Source organism: Scophthalmus maximus, chromosome 19 (genome assembly GCF_022379125.1).
Source record: "Scophthalmus maximus strain ysfricsl-2021 chromosome 19, ASM2237912v1, whole genome shotgun sequence".
Taxonomy (NCBI): domain Eukaryota; kingdom Metazoa; phylum Chordata; class Actinopteri; order Pleuronectiformes; family Scophthalmidae; genus Scophthalmus; species Scophthalmus maximus.
The window spans coordinates 3878450-3895701 of NC_061533.1; the positions used below are offsets into that span (position 1 = coordinate 3878450).

Genomic DNA, 17252 nt, shown 5'->3' on the forward strand with positions numbered 1-17252 from the left:
CTATGATTTTTTTAATGGAGCTCCCTTTCAAAAAAATCAATCAACACTCCCTCAAGAGCCAGGTTTCCATCTCTCGGTGGCTGCTGTTGAGTCCCAGCTGTGGCATGGCTCAGGTCCCTGGGAACAAAGCGATGGTCGAGCATCACTGGGCGAGCGGGAAAGACGCCTGCCAGCTTCACGGGGGCGTTCAACCACGAGATAAGACGTTTTCAAACCAAACTGAATCGTTCAGAACCGTTTGGCTTCTGAAAGCACTTCGTCCTTAGATTGATCGAAATCTAACGATAGGCGTCATCATCAACAGAAGGCGGCGACCGACCACGGCACCAACAACTTTGTTGTTGTGCTACGTTCTGGTGTGTGTGTGTGTGAGAATGAGCCTTTATCCTTTAATTGTTATCCAAATACTTCATTGTCATACTGCGTTTTTGTGATAAAGTCCTCAGGAGACGACAATCTGTGGACTGTACAACATATTCATGTCCATCTGTTGAGCCCCTCGTCCCCAGCTGGCCCCGACGCTGGCCCGTCTTTTGTGATCCGCCGTGCGCTCTCAGCTGGCCTCATTGTCTATCAGGTGGTGACATCAGTGGTTAGGATCTGATTAAACTGGCCTCAGTGTCATTCGTCATCGGCAATATTGAGCATGCTAATCTGGGCGACCTCGCCGTTATCCTTTGCTCCGCCAGGACGCCTTGTGATGATAAAAGCAACAAAAAACTGCATTTATTAAAGAGTTGCTTTGGCCTCAAGTACAAACGGAGGTCGACTGGAGGTCACTTGATCCATGAGATCACAGCCACAGAAACATTTAGCAAAGAATTCAGTAAAAGGGGAGAGAACGAATAAGGTGAAGGAAACTCTGAAAATCCTCATTCATTCACTTTTTTTTTTCTTTCCCTCTCTAAAGCTTTTTCATTTAGATGGACCACTTGTGTTTTTGTTTTTTCCCCCCAAAGGCAGTGGCCCCCAAAAGGAGAGGAACTTAAGGATGGACTCCAGCTCGGGAAAGAAAGGAAAGAAGACAAGAGAAGAGGGAAGGGAGGGAGGGACGGAGGGAGTGAGGACTAATCCCATTAGGGTGGCAGCTAAATGATTTGTTCCACTGGGAGATGGGGAGATAAAAAGGTGTGTATGGGGAAGGAAGAGGGGGGAGGACGGTCGCGATGAGGCTCAAACTGAAACCTCTTCTCTTCCTCTCTCCATGCGAGCGGCCCCCGGGCTTCCTCATTGATGACGCCCAAAGCGGAGCACACGCCACTTTACCCTCAAATCTGAAAACGTCTGATTTGTTCCCGCGGGAGAAGCGATGAGGAAACACGTGGACAAAGAGATGGAGGAAGTGGATTGGCGCTGGCGACAGCCACAACACCACGACCCGCAGAAGAGACACTTTTTGAAACAGGGTGATGGAAGCCTCAGTATCTGATGAGAACTTTCTCTATTGATTAGTCTATAATAGTTCCAATTAATCAATCAGTTGCTTGTTCCAGAAAATGTTTTTAACAGTCCAAACAGTCCGAAAAATACAGAATCAAGAAATATACATTTTTAATTATCTTAAAAATGATCAATCAAAATAGATGCTATACATTCATTTTCTGTCAACTACTCGACAAACTGTTGCAGCTCTACTTTGGATTTCAGAATAAAATAAGAATTACTGGATATCATTAACACGATTTCAGGAAAGTACTAAAGCTAAAACTAAACATTTTTATTATTACTTTAAAGACAAATGCTTATGGGATAAATGAGATATCCTAACAATATCATAACAAAACAGTCTTTATGCTGTCATTTGAGAAACGCAACTCTTTTATCTTATTTAAACACAACAGCTCAAAGTTAAATACTATAGAAACACTAAAATTTTATTTAAATCTGATGAAACAATTAAAATCTAAACAGGCATCATCTTCCCTCTATTGGTCATCGGTAGCTTTTAATACTCAACGCCACAGGCTCATGTCAGTCTCGTCACAAAAAGGCATCATATCCAGTCGCACATGGAAAAACACAAACCACAGACTCACAAACACTCTGAGAGGTGTGTGCTTCGACCGCGACAGCCCGACAGACACTCGACCCGTTTCCATTCCCCAAGAATGATAACAAAGAGACCCCCCACCCCCCCCCAGTAAACCTCAACAGCTTCAGGAAGTAGTTAAAAACAGCAAATGGGTGTTTGGCTCAAAGAGCGAGCTGCAGGTGGAGAGAGGTAGCGCAACATTGTGACATACCACATGTATAATTATCACAAATTTGAAGTTTCCTGCCATGTTTTACAGTGGAGGGTGGCCATCTTGCCACCACCTCTTCTGACATCACACAAAATATGACGGCAAATAAAGTATGTGATTGATTTTAAAAGATAAAGTTTTTATTTTATATATTATACTGTATAAACTATTAGTTTTGAGATACTTGTGATCCTCTAGGTTCAAATGCAGCTGCAGCGTTTCAGAAGTTTTCAAATGTTATTATGAAAGGAGAACCAGACAATTTTTTTATGTCTGCACCTCTTTTTCTGTCTTCATCTGGATTTTAACAGAAAATTTTAAAAAAGAGAAAATTTTGAAAAAAAGCTTGCTTTCAAAAATTTTGTCTGAATAAGAAGCGTCAATGTCAGAAATACACCATCAGTTAATCAGTTAGCTGATAAACATAGGGATTTTTTTTAATCTTATCAAACAAATGACAAACAACATGACAACCCAAGACGTCACCTTTGATTCTGGGAAATTTTCTTTTTTTGGAAACTGAATAGATTAAATGCTTAATCAATTCTTAAACAAATATTGATTAGATTAGTCTTGCTGAACAGCCCTTAATATTAAAAAAATCCAAACATTGGCAAAAAGTTTTGATTGTTGTGTTATACCAATATGAATTTGCTAACATCCTAATACTATATCTTCTTAGATTTTCTTTTAAATTTGAATACGTCAAGATTTAAATCCCGCAGATTTTTTTTAATAGCCTGGTTCCAGTATCTACACGCAGAGTTGTGTTTTTGAAAAAGTAAAGGCTTTGGGTTCCCAGCAGTGGTTGTGCAGAGGAAGCTGTAATAACTGTGGGACTAACCAATGACTTCCGTGTCATCCTTTTCATTATCTTGTCCTCGGCCTTGCGGTCGCAGGGTCATAGGCTACGAAAACAGTAGCGTGCCTTCGTAAGGTATAATGCAGCACATTGTATTATGTGGGGGGAGGGAGGGTGTGGGGGTGTGTGGGGGTGTCTTCCCAGTGGGTGTCATCCTGGTGGAACAATGGCGGCAACATTCCACTGGAAACACTGTGGCATTATGGCTGCCCTCTCCCTGTTCGCCGGGAGGATCCTCACTTCCACCAAAACAAAGGGATTAACTCCCGCGGTATTCTGGGAATTTTCCACCTCACTTTTTGGGAATGAATTCAGAGAGACGGAGAGGGAAAAAAGCAAAAAGAAAAGACAACAAATCCTACCGTGTTGTCAAAATCATTCAGAATGTGTCATTCCTTGTTGGCCAAAAATGTTTCCTCAAGCGTGTATCGCCACCTGAACTGGGAACAACATAATCTCGGCGTGCCAGGTTCTCACACCGCCGCCGACCGAATGTCACGCCGTCGCCGGATCTCAGTGCCGTTCACACTACACGACTTCCTGTCTTGTGGATCACACACCGCACGATCCCTCACAAGGAGAAACCCCCCCCGACTACGCTGGAGTCCGATCCACGATCCGTCTCGACATTTAGTAGAAATCTATCGGATGAGGACGACATGTCGGCGAGTGTCCGCTCAAATCGCGTCTTTGAAGAGTTCACATAATTACGATTGGCGACTATCCAACATCGATTTAGCTCCGATCTGGGACCTTTGTGGGCAAGTTCAAAATATTTGTCAGCGGGTGGCAAATTGCTGTAGCAGTAACTGGCCATTAGAGCCATAGACACGAAGAGTCGAGCAATAAAAATAGTGAACTTTCAAGTTTATTTTTTAGATTTGCTGGATTTGCGTTGGAAATGTTGAAATTCAAATCTGCTGTTCAACAGCCATTGGACAATTTGCCCGGATCCTTGGAGACTCTGTACTGGTAACTAACAAAAAACAAGTACATGTAGACAGAAAGGTTATAATTTTAAGCTGGTGGCGGTTTGGTAGTTAAATAGACACATTGGGAACTGAGACATCCCTGGTTTGAGTAATCTATTCGATCATTTATTTTTTCCAAATCTAGTGCGCTTTAATCTGCTGTAGCCAACTTCAGAACACAGGTTTCTGGGCAACATCCTGCTCGTCTTTCAACTGAACTTCTCTCCAAATTGAGCGTGATGCAATGTTTTTGTAATCGACCAGCCAGACTCATAGATTTCTTCACCATCTCACAAAATGTCTTATTCTCACGGGGTTGATTTGTTAACTTTGGAGAATGGAAAGGTCAAAAAAATGTTCTTGGTTTAGATCATCCCGATGACAAGAATCAAACTTTATAATGAATTCTAGCATCACTCAGCCTCTCTGAAAGGTCGACAGGCCCCATCCAGGAGGCGCCGTCCATAAACAAACATTGACTTGAATGGTGACCCGTGCTCGGGCAGGAACAATCAGCGTTTGCCGTTGGGGAGGTTTGGTGGCAGATGTTCGTGAATATGCAAAACAACTATAGACAAGAGAGGAAGGGAGGGTCGTATCAATAATGTACAACAGAGAACCTGCCATGGAAACATGAGATCACTGTTTTTGTTCAAAATGTCCCTCTAAATATGAGACTGGAACAGAGACCGCATGCACTCTTTAATACCAAAATATTAACTTAATATTTTCATTATGAAGGGTTTTCATTTTTTTCGCCAGTCGGCTGGAGACACCACCACAAACACATATTGGACAATAATATAAAACATAACTAAACACTGTTCCAGTAATATATAATAATAATAATAATAATAAACTCCCTTTTTGTATTTACCAATTTGATTAATTGATATTTTAGTGAATATCATTTTACGGATCCATATATACCATGTTTCAGTATCTCACCTGGTCTCCCAACAACTCAAACGTTAAAGCCAGCCGAGTTATTGAGAGAAAAAAAGCACAATCTCTTAATTTGAATAAACAAAACAGAGTTGACATTCAACATCCTGTTTGGTGATAACGTATCTCAGTGGTACAAGATCCCTTTAGTCCATCCAGGGATAAGGTTGTCAGAATATGATATTATATAACACAGAAGCCCATAAGTGAAAGTAATAACACACAGACACATTATCAAAGCTATGGGCGTCCATTTACTGTATCTCATTCTCCTACTGTCCTGTCTTTCCTTCAATATTTTTATGCAAATAAATGCAAAAAGGCCTAAAAAACATTAATCATATGTCTCCTTTAAAAATGTGTAGCCCCCTTTGCACAAAAAAGTATACGTATAATTATATAATAGTATTTATTTAAACATATTATAACTATAACGTACAATTCCATCTCCCAGTCACGGACACCGGGTCAGGGAACCCGTGGACGGCGTTGCCATGGTGATCGGCTCCTCACTTTGTGGAGACCGTAACCCGAGAGGCTGCAGGGCCCATTGTCAGGCCGACTTCACCACCACCACCACCACCACCACCACAACAGCGGTGACGACTAAATTCACACAAGTCAAACACTGTCGTCCGCTGCACCAAGTTATTGTCAACTATCGCAACAATACTGCACATGCACTCAGTTATCTATGTGCTGATTGCGGCTCGCACAAGTGTTTTATCTCTATAATTAATGGGACGGTCGCCTGTAAACGCAGTCTCATATTTAAAAGCAGCTTCCCGTGCGGTGTGCGCCCCGACGGCAGGACCTGATGTGCGCATGAGGCTTTCAAAAACCCCCGTCAGATAAGATCAATGGTGTCACCAGGGAGTCAATCTCGACTGTAAACAAAGCCCCGCCGGCCACAAGCGGAAATAATTTACTGCCGCAGTTCAACAGTTTACCGAGAAAACGCCTGACCTTCTTCAGGAGAGTTGTTTACAGTGTCAGTCAAAAGGCAAGTGGCCGCAGACTGACGGACGGATTTCTCTTCCGATTTCAGGACGACTCGTCTTTTACCCGACAGTGGCAGTGTCCTACTAGTTTGGCAACTTACCTAAATTAAAGAGGGAAATGGGAAAGGATCCCCCCCCCCCCCCCCCCCGACTGGTAAACGGTCCCATCAGGCCTTCGCCTCAAAGGTTAAAGAAAAGTCGTGGTAATTTGTTACCGCAGCTTTGAAGAGTTCACTTTAACTCAGCGGAAGCCTCATTTAGAAAATGTCAAGAAGCCGCTTCCAGCTGTGTCAAAACCAACACTTTCAACCAACACAAAAAAAATTCCAATAATGTCCTCCTAATTACTTCCACGAGACCACCTACGCAGACCAACTTCTGCAGCCAGTGTCCCAAAAATGTTTTGGGAGCAAGCACTACTATGAATGAAACCTAAAAGAAAAAGTCTTGGCGTCGGCAGTTTTACATGAATGTGGATCTGAGCAACTCTCAAAACATAACTTCTGCACTCACCCCCGTCGTGTCGTGAAAGTGGCCAAAGTTACTTTTTTGTCGCGATCGCATCTCCCTCGGCGGACGGTGCAGGCTCCCGGCACGACCAGAGAGAAAACATCCCCACAGAGAGAAATGTGGGATTAACACGGAGACGTCACCCGGCGGTGTCTCACACGGCCCCGAGCGCGAGCCAATCACCACACACACACACACACACACACACACACACACACACACACACACACACACACACACACACACACACACACACACACACACACACACACACACACACACACACACACACACACACACACACACACACACACACACACACACACACACACACACACACACACACACACACACACACACACACACACACACACACACACACACACACACACACACACACACACACACACACACACACACACAGTAACCTGACAATGCCAGCCAGCGAGGGAGGGAGACGGCAACATGAGCAGCCTGGTGACCGGTGGGCCGAGGGGTCTGGGGTTCTCTCAGTCGTGAACCTTTGCGTCCAGGGCAAGATGAGATGAATCCGGCAGCTCTCCCTCTGTGTGGTGTGTTGTGGTGAGGAGGATAATGGGAGTGTGGAGATATTTGGGGGGGGGGCGTTTCCAGAGAGTTAAGGGGGTAAGAAGCAGCTCGGGGCAAGATTTTGATGTAAAACTACACCTCTCCTCTTATTTAAGTGATACTCCGCCCAATATCTATCTTCTGACAATGAAGCACCCTCAGGGCGCCGTTGACTAAAATTTACTTTTGACAGTTAGTTGATTGATTGATTCAGTGGAGTGAAAGGATTCCAACAGTTGCTTGCGGGGGTAAAGAAAGAACACTATACCTTTGGCTGAGATTAACAGTAATTCTTATTGTGAATTAATTGGACCATGATTTCTTTAAATCAATGTTTTGCTCCATAAAAAGGAGAAGAAAAAAATCTGAATATGGCTGCCGACCGATTCAAGCACTCAGTCAAAACAGCCGTGTCCCAATTCAGGGACCGCCTCCTACGGTGGACGTGGTCTACCCGGACGACGGAGGACAACCACGGTGACCGGGACAGGCCCTTACCGCTGTCGCCCAGCAACAGAGTCGAAGTTGCCCACGGAAAGTTTGAAAGTTTGTCACCGGCTCGAAATGAATCCTGGGAAAAGGTTTAGCCGGGAAGGATCCACCCGGTGGATCCTTTGTCGCTCAGTAAATGTAAGGACGCATTTGTCGGGCCGCATTTGAAAGAGCCTTCGGAAAGGGGCATCCAACTCGCGCCACTGTGCCGCAAACTCCGAAGGACGGGGCATGCCAATTTATTATGGCATCAAAAAACGAATTAAAAACAAACCTATCAGAATCATGTACGCTTGTACATCCATCAGTTTGATAGGAACTACCTAAAATGACAGGAACCATCTTTAGAAAAATGTATTTCGCGTTTAATTTGACTTTCTATCTGTCCCATCTGCTAACATGGAGGAGGCAGGGTTTATGACCTATACCGCAGCCAGCCACCAGGGGGCGATCAAGATGTTTTAGCTTTTTACTTTCGGCAGCAGTCATGTCGTCAATCTATATAAACCATGTCCTCAAAAATGTGGTTACCTCTTGCAAGGTTTAGATTTTACTAAATAAAACTAATATAAAACTTTGTTACGAATGTGCTATTTTTGGTGTCACGGCTCGTGGGCCTCCCGTTTTTGGCTTGTGCGTTGAGTTCTAGTAAAAATCGAATCAGACCGCCTTCTTCTGCGGAACGCTTCGAGTTGACAGGCAAAGTCTGTGCACGCCTGCATAGCTGAGGGATAATCACAGAGTCAATTGTTCCCTGGATCCACTTTGCCAGTGCATCGTCCTGTTAACGTACGATGAAACATGCAGGATTTTCCGCTCCTCCCTTCTGCTCGACTCGCCCTTCATCAGTAGACATGACTAGATCCGAGGAGATAATGACAAGCTGAGGTTGGAGTTGCCGCTGCAAACAGACACTTCCTTCTGACGGGGTTTGGTATGTGAGGGCCTGCAATGTTTTGTTGATCTCTATCATTTCTGCCGCCACATGAAGACGGATCCAAGTGTTGCAGTAGTCCTGTGGCTGGAATACGTGGCAACAACAGAAGAGCTGCAGGTTTAATCCCCAGCAGATGCATCAGATTATATTCTACTACAGCACGAGCAAGGCAGCAACTCCCACCAGTGCCTCATGCGGCTGGTTTATAAGCATTTTTATGGTTTTCCGCAGGGATGATTTGAAGGTAAACCCTCGCCGCAGTTCTTCCGAGGAACAATATCAGCAAATAAATCATCAACTGAGCCGTCTGCTGCGTGCGATAGTTTTGCAATCTTCAGCATTGGAGTCAAAAAAATAGAAGCGAGGGAAAGGCAGTGGGAGATGATTGCGGTTCACTGCCTCGCCACATTACTGTTTTATCTAGCACTTCACCCACTGGGTGGCGAATTTCAGAAACAATCGTTTCCAGCAAGCCAAGCGAGGCACTTTGTGTTTCACTTCAGGCTACATTTTTTTTGATGTATAATGAATTTAATCATCACGATCAACCAACCAAGAGAAATACACACAAAAAAATCATCTGTGAGGAGAAATTAAACATTCATGATCTCATTTAATCCAAATTAATTTGCAATAATGCAAAGGGTTCCTGCCGATCACGTCTGATCACACAATGACCGAGAGGAGGCACGGATGCAAAGAGAGAGATTAACATACCAGGAAACAAAACATCTTTGTGGAACACACTTCCAAGGTTTAGCCGGGGGGGTTAATCCGGGCTACGCAGAGAAATACCTTCCCTCGTTCATGTTCACCGTGACAATGTTCCTGCCCAACAGAAATCTGAAAACAAGTTGAAGCACGCGCGACAGAATCGTCTGACAAATTCAACGAGCTTCTCAAGTGGATGGAAATCCAATCCGGGGTTTCACTCAAGATCGTATTTTGACATTTAACGTCTCACGTTTCACAAAATGCAAGTTTGCAAGGATTTGAACTCCATACATGAGTTCACAGCTTCGGCGTATACGCCACTGATGAGGTCTTCAGCTCCACGGGCTCTTAAACAGGCATAAGAGGTTATCAGGGGAACCATCAGCGAGACAACAGCTTCCCTCTCATTCAGCCACGTTTGGGTTCAAAAGAGCAACGGAGCTAAATAACAAGACGGAGAGAAATCTGGGCGGTTCGACCGATGGATTCTTAAGATGAACATTCCTCAATGGTGTTACTGTATCACACGGCATTACACTTAAACTTATCGTATCTTGAAGGGTCAGTTTGATTGGTTAATTGGTGAAAGGGGGAGAGACAACAATATGATTGTTTTTTTCTTTACCTCTAGTAGGAAAAACAGAGAAAAGGCCAAAAGGGTAGTTTGACAATTTGGTGAATGAATGTTTTTATCTCATGATCCTTTTATCTGTTGGTTAAATATCATATTAACAGCCACAAGCTAGCTAACTTAGCTTAGCATAAATGCTGGAAATGGGGAAACCTATGCGCCAAAAGGTCACAAAATCCCTAAATAGCACCTGTAAAGCTCACTAATATTACATGTTTTATTAATACAAAAACCCAGGTGTAACAAATTATGAATCTGCGTTGTACGTGGGACACACTACTTCTTAGCCATGACTGGTAACTTTCCAAGAATTAGGCTGCGTTCCATTAAACCTCGAGGCCGGAAGGCGGGGTGGTGATTATTTCCCGATCTGGTGGCGTTGCCAGTTGCATTTTCCGACTCGCATGTCGTGACGCCAAGTTCAGAGATTATACTGCAACGATAAACCCGACTTTCGAGCTCCGAGGTAAAATGGAACGCAGGGTAAGTCTGGTCCACAACCTCCCGAAAATCTTAGGCGTGACCACTAAAAAGTAAACACTAACTCATATGTCTACAGAATATGTCTTATACTATCTTTAAATCATTTGAGCAAATGAAATAAAGCCAGATCCCGGCAGCACGAACGTCTCAGGCCACTCCCGACTCCGCTAAGCCTCTAAATCCGAGAAGTGGCGTTTAAAAAAAAAAAAAAAAAAAGATTATTGGCAAAGTTGTGCCGGTGCTTTGATCACGCCAATAATGAGAGAAAACAATGTGGGGCTGGCCGGGCAGCTGCCCCAGGCCGCGGCAAATCTTTTAGGAGGATTCCCTGAGAGCTTGACTTTTCCCTTTTGTTTTTATTACATTTAAAAAAAAATACATTCTGTGCTGTATCCTGACGGATATGTACGTGATATCTCCTACCCAATCTGTCTCATCCACTATTCTTTGGTGCAGTGCAGGTTTGCAGCGGAGCTCCAATCGTTGAGTTTGGGTGGATCTGCCGTATAAAATAGATTTGATCTTGTAATAACAGGGCAGTTCCTCGAGGCTCATGTAGGTCTTCATCACGCACTTAAAAAACCTGAGCAGCTGTAACAACTCCCTTCACCTCCTCGGTCAGAGAGGTTACACAGCGAGGGAAGCTCTCATCAAAAAAAGAAAACAGTACACACAACTAAATAATATTTTTGAGAACACAAAAATGCAGTATTTTTAGCGGCAAAAAAACATGCAAGAGAAGCAAAGAGTACGGGACACGAGCGCGTGCACAGATGTTGGACCGAAAAACCAAAAATTACAACTCAGCACCTCCGCCTCCGCCTAAAATTACAGAGAAAAAAAAACTGTGCAGTCGGAAAGAAAAGCAAAAAAAGGGCCCAGAGTTGACGAGCAACGCGCTGGGACGGCGCGGCCGAGTGGAAGTCGTTTCCTCTAAACAAACAGCGGAGGGATGGGAGAGTCATAATCACACAGGGAGGCGGCGGCGGCCGAAGGGGTGACACATCTTGAGCGGACGGGGGGGCTTTGATCATGTGGACAGAAGGTCTCGTCTCGCCGAGGTGTTAATTGAGAGACCTCTCTGCTGCCATATGTCCACAAAAGAAGGGGCCGAATGACCCCGGGGGCCCGGTGATGTGGACGCTGGGAGAGCGAGGGGGCCGCTGAGCCCGATGTACCAGCCCACGCCAGGCCGAGCTTCCCTCCAGATCTGCTTATGTGTTATAATGGGGACGCAGTGTGAGAGAGGCTGAGGAATGCTGAGTGTGTCGCCGGGCGGGGGGACGGGGGGGACGGGAGGGGGACACATGCACAATGTACAGATTTAACTTATAAGAGTGTTACAGTAACAGCAAAGTCTGAGCTCAGAGGGACGTCAGGGGAATAAACAAGAGGCACGTGAGCTTCACACACACACACACACACACACACTGAGGATCTGTTATGGTTGAAGACAGAAATTTAATCAGCGACTCATTTGAGTCTTTTTGTGAGCAAAATATAACAAGGTTAACTGGCTCCCGCTCCTAAATGTGAATATTTTCCTATTTTTTCTTATTTATAAGTAGATAAAGTGATTATCTTTGAGTTCTGGCCTGTTGCTTTTTACACAAACAAACATTGTCATAACTTGAGAATTTGTAACAGGCTTTTTTTCATATACTCACGAGATTCATAAACAAATCATCTTGAGTCTAACCATCAAGTATTTTGTGACAAAAATAATTCCCCTAAATTGTTGCTATGCAAATTATACGGGGGCATTTTTTTTTTTTGAAAGTTACAAAATGTTTTTCAGCAGCAGCAAGGTCCCGAGGATGAAATCAAATCATCTTTTAATTGTGAATATTGTTCTTGTGTTGTTTTTTTTATTATTATCCACTAGAATGTGCCGACAGAAGAACAGACTGACAACCACACACCGTAGACACATTGTCTGTATATGTTGTACCAGGGTGGCTGCACAGAACAAGACCGATCTGCTGGCTGCATGTGTCCATAACAAACCTGTTGTGCTCTAGTAAGATTTAAGATTAAGCAAATAGTTTGTCTAAAACATCAGCACGGTCAAAAGTTAAATGTTTAATGTGAATTTCTTGTTTTCGAGAGAAACTTTAAACAGCGTCATGCTGTAGTTTGTGGAGCGACGTGTTGAACCGAAGGGTGTTCCTAATATTTTGTCCGGTGGGATTTAGTGTAAAGAGTCAAGTGCACCTGCATGACTGGAAAAAACAACGGAAGGGATTTCATAACTCATAAGGTTCAACTGAAAGGAAAATGACAATTACTGTCTTGTTTTTGTAATCAAAACTCTTCAGAATGTCCATGTTTTTTCCAAATGAATGATGACGTGTCATAAGGAAAGACTGTGGATCAATGTTGTCCGAGCAAAAGAAGCCAAACTGTCTCCAACAACCTTGAGTTAAACACCAGTACAGCTATAAACATCTATATTTTTGATAATAAAACATAGAAAATGTGATATTTTTCCCACCGTGACTGGTCAAAAGTTCACCCCAGACTGGGACTTCTACATGTGAGGGAATTGCTTCGCTTGGCCACTTGGATGAAATCACCGTTTGCGATCTGCCCTCATTATTCGCAAGTGTAGAAAAACAGAGTCAGGAGAATATGCCAGAAGAATTTCATTAAACCGCCGTCACAATGCTCATATGCTCCCCCCCCCCCGACTATCAATTCGGTGCTTTTATCTTTTATGAAAACGTGGGAATGATGAAGAGTGACTCTTCTTTGTCGGTTCTGATGCCGCCGCAGTCACGACTCTCTGAACTTTAGCGATGTCGCCGTACATGTTCGTTTCTTTCAACTTCATAATAACGCCGCTTCTACAGTTGCTCCCTGCACTTTTTCGGTTGAGGTCGTGTTGAAAGGTTCTGTGAATTAAACATGTGCTTCGAGGGCATTGCAACAAAGTTTGGTGTTAAGAGTAAAGAGCCCGACCGATATATCGGCCAACTGATTTGAGCCTTTAAATGTGTAAAAAAAATGTTTGTTATAAATTCTATGTATCTGGTTGCATGTGTATTTTCAATTTTTTGGGTTATTTATGATAAAGTTCATGGTTAAACTAAAAATATCAAGCCTCAATTACATGTCTGTGTCATAAAGCTTTGATAATGACATTTTAGGAATCATTGACCGATTGAAATTGATATATCTATAGATATATATAGATCAGCCAATGTTTCGCTATCGGGAATCTTGTACTCCCAAATATCGATACCGGCATCGGACCCCCAAACATCCATATCGGTCGGGCTCTAGTTAAGAGATTGTGTCATTCTAAACTTTGACGCCTTTTGACACACAGACAGACAAATATCTTCCTCTTAGATTAACAATAATCTGTATGGGCCCCGGAAAAAGCCGCATCAGTCGACCCCCTTACTGGATACCAGATATGACCAGGCAGCAGCGGCAGCATCTTCGTTTTCAAAGTTGATGGCAGGACCTTTCAGTGGCCTGTTAGAGAGGCTCTTGTTACAGGATTCGTGCGACGTGCTGCTGTTTATCAAGGTGGCGAAGAAAGAAAGAAAGAATGACGAGGACGGTTGTGACACTGGGAACCCGTGGTGATTGAAGATGTTAAATCCCAGGGACACAGGATTCAGTATGGGTCATAGAGTGGCGAGGGATTATCAGGTCACATGAGAGGGATGGGTCACTGTTGATTCTTCCAAGGAACCATCAGCAGCCTCAAAAAGTTCCATCCCGATGCAATGAACCGGTCTCAGCCTCCTCCTCCACTCCGCTCACATCGCCTTCACTCGTGCAGGTAATAATAATAATAATAATAATAATAATAATAATAATAATAATAATAAAAAATTTCATTTACAGAGCACTTTTCAATCTCGAAGATCTAGCAGGTCAAAGGTCAACCCCACCCGGCGGCAGCGTGTGATCTTAATCCTGGCGGTAGATCAATCACCATGACACCTGTTTGGCGCGAACGTGTGGCGTTCAATAGTCGAGAGAAAAAGAAAAAAAAAGGAAAACGAAAAGCCCAACGCCGCCGCCAGATTATCAGAAACGAGCAGGTAACGACAAACACCATAATCCTGCTTAACCAGCAGCGCTTCATGGGATTGTCTGGTCCGCTCGCAGCGGGGGGGGGGGGACCACCTGATTACAAAGAACAGCCACTGACTGAACTGATAAAGTTGCATCATAGTGTGGCGAGCACAAACTATTCGAATCCTTCGACCAAACACGAGAGATTATTAATCTGAATCTGAAGCTGCCGAGAGCGTTGCACTCACCCGAGTCGCGGCGTCTCCCACGCTCCCTGAAGGCGACTCGACTCCTCTGAACTGCACTGTTTCGTCCTTCGGGAGTGAAAAACTCTCGTTTTGTGGTAAAGAAAAAAAGAAAAAGCGACTGACCGGAGACTGTTCAGACTTCACGTCCCGCTGCAGTACACGTTAGTCCCGTGGCGCACGACTCGACTCGACGCGTCCCGTCCCGTCCCGTCCCGTCCTTTCTGCGGCTGCACCTCCTCCTCCTCCTCCTGCGCCGCCGCCAGCAGCCTCTTTGTACTTGTCCGCTCCAGCAGCAGCGGTCATGCGCAGTCGGTGCCCAGACGAGCGGCGCCTGATCGGGGCCTCAGGTGGGAGCTCACCTGTCCTGCCGCGAGGGGGGTTGTCCCTCGAGCCACGCGCCAGGATGTGAACCCTGGAGACTTCCTGTTGTAAAAGTGAGTTTTAAAATTTTTTTTATTATTATTATTTTACTGACTCTTCTGTCTGTGTGTGTGCCTGTCTGTCTGTCTGTCTGTCTACTTCCTATCTACCTGTCTGTCTGTCTGCCTGTCTGTTTGTCTGTCTGTGTGCCTGTCTGCCTGTCTGTCTGTCTGTCTACTTCCTACCTGTCTGTCTGTCTGTTTACTTCCTACCTGTCTGTCTGTCTGTCTGTCTGTCTGTCTAACTGCCTGTCTGTCCAAAAGCTGCACATCGCTCGTTGGGTTATTGTTTTTTATTCATTGTAGCAACATTTTATTTTTTTTACTGACTCTTAAATATCTCTCTGCATTTTAAAAGTGTGGAAGTATTTGGTTGCGTGAATGTAAGATTATACAGTGATAACTTTGAGGATTGATAATAATGATAATATTAATTTCTGTGGCTGACAGAGCCAAAAGGACTCAGTCACAGGCGAGGTCGAGAGCGCCACCTTGTGGCGTTTTGTTTTATCAGCGTTAGATAGAAGTTTCTACATCTATGGTTATGGTGATTATTTAGAACAAATGTTTTATGTAAATGTGTGGTTAAACCTAATATAGGATCAAGTCTGTCTGTCTGTCTGTCTGTCTGTCTGTCTGTGTGCCTGTCTGTCTGTATATCTGTCTGTCTGTCTGCCTGTCTGTCTGTCTGCCGGCCTGTCTTTCTGTCTGTCTGTCTGTGTGCCTGTCTGTCTGTATATCTGTCTGTCTGTCTGCCTGTCTGTCTGTCTGTCCATCTGTCTGTCTACTACATACCTACCTACCTGTCTGTATGTCTCACTGCCTGTCTGTCCAAAAGCTGCACATCGCTCGTTGGGTTATTGTTTTTTATTCATAGTAGCAACAGTTTTTTTTTACTGACTTAGAAATATCTCTCTCCATTTTAAAAGTGTGGAAGTATTTGGTTGCGTGAATGTCAAATTATACAGTGATAACATTGAGGATCAATAATAGTGATAATATTAATTTCTGTGGCTGACAGAGCCAAAAGGAGTCAAAGTCACAGGCGAGGTCGAGATCGCCATCTTGTGGCGTTTTGTTTTATCAGATAGAAGTTTCTACATCTACTATGGTTAAGTATGGTGATTATGAAGTTTTATAGCAAATGGGTGGTCGAAGCCTAATGTAATCTATCTGTTTTTCTGTCTGTCTGTTTGCTTGTCTGTCTATCTATCTATCTAATTGTCTGTCTGTCTGTCTGTCTGTTTGCTTGTCTGTCTATCTATCTATCTAATTGTCTTTCTGTCTGTCTGTTTGTTTGCTTGTCTGTCTATCTATCTAATTGTCTGACTGTCTGTCTGTCTGTTTGCTTGCTTGTCTGTCTGTCTGTCTGTATAAAAAATATATAAAAATATATATAAGTGCATGTGTTTAACTAACTAAAACGTGTTTTTTTAAATTAGGTTTATTGTTATTATCAAGCCTCTGTTGCATTTGGTGTTGCCATATGAAAACAATGATTTTTTTTAAACCTCAGTTTCACTGACAGGCCGTGATAAAGAATACCTGTTTTACAGTTTACTTTCTTTCTGTGATAGAACAAACACTCGTCTCATCACACGATCGGGAAAATCCTGTTTGCATCCCCCCAACCCCCTCCGCCTCACCACGGACACGTGAAACTGGGGAGGCCGCAGCCTGAGGGCTCCTCAAAGATGAACAATCATTTCATCATTAGGCTAAAATCTTTCAAAAAAGAAAAAAAGAAAAAAAACATCTGGGGTAAGTTTTCTTTTAATTTTCAGCATCAAACCAGTTAAGAGGAGATATTTTTTATTGTAAAATAGTCAAATTAATTTGTTGCCTTATGGAAACTTTAGCGAATAAATATGGAAGTGACCTGTGTGCATTTGAACCTGTTGGACTGTAACTGACTTATAGGCCAAGGCTGCTCTGAGACTATGGTTACAACTTTTGATAACGTTTTTTGATCAATAGTATAGATTAATAGATCGATTACACGACAGCCATGTGTACTTTTCTAACATTTAATTCTCCCAAACTAGTGGCATTAATCGACTTGTACAGATGAACAAAAAGGGTTGAATATTAAAAATACATATCTTTTAAGTATAGAAACAATATAAAATCCCAGAGTATAAAGTGCAGCATTAAGTGAAGAGAAGAACAAACT

General features: G+C 43.5%; 1 protein-coding gene across 3 annotated transcripts in view; it reads right to left on the bottom strand.

Moving 5' to 3' along the window:
* The window catches only part of kank1a (KN motif and ankyrin repeat domains 1a), a 47677-nt gene extending 32783 nt beyond the window's left edge, over window positions 1-14894 (bottom strand). The window contains exon 1 of one of the 3 annotated variants that reach the window (XM_035638861.2): window positions 14784-14894. The gene's annotated coding sequence lies outside the window, so the exon portion shown is untranslated. Of the gene's footprint in view, window positions 1-6535; window positions 6611-14660 lie in introns of those variants that run through there. The other 2 variants (XM_035638857.2, XM_035638860.2) reach the window with 2 other exon arrangements.
* Between the last annotated feature and the right edge of the window lie 2358 nt (window positions 14895-17252).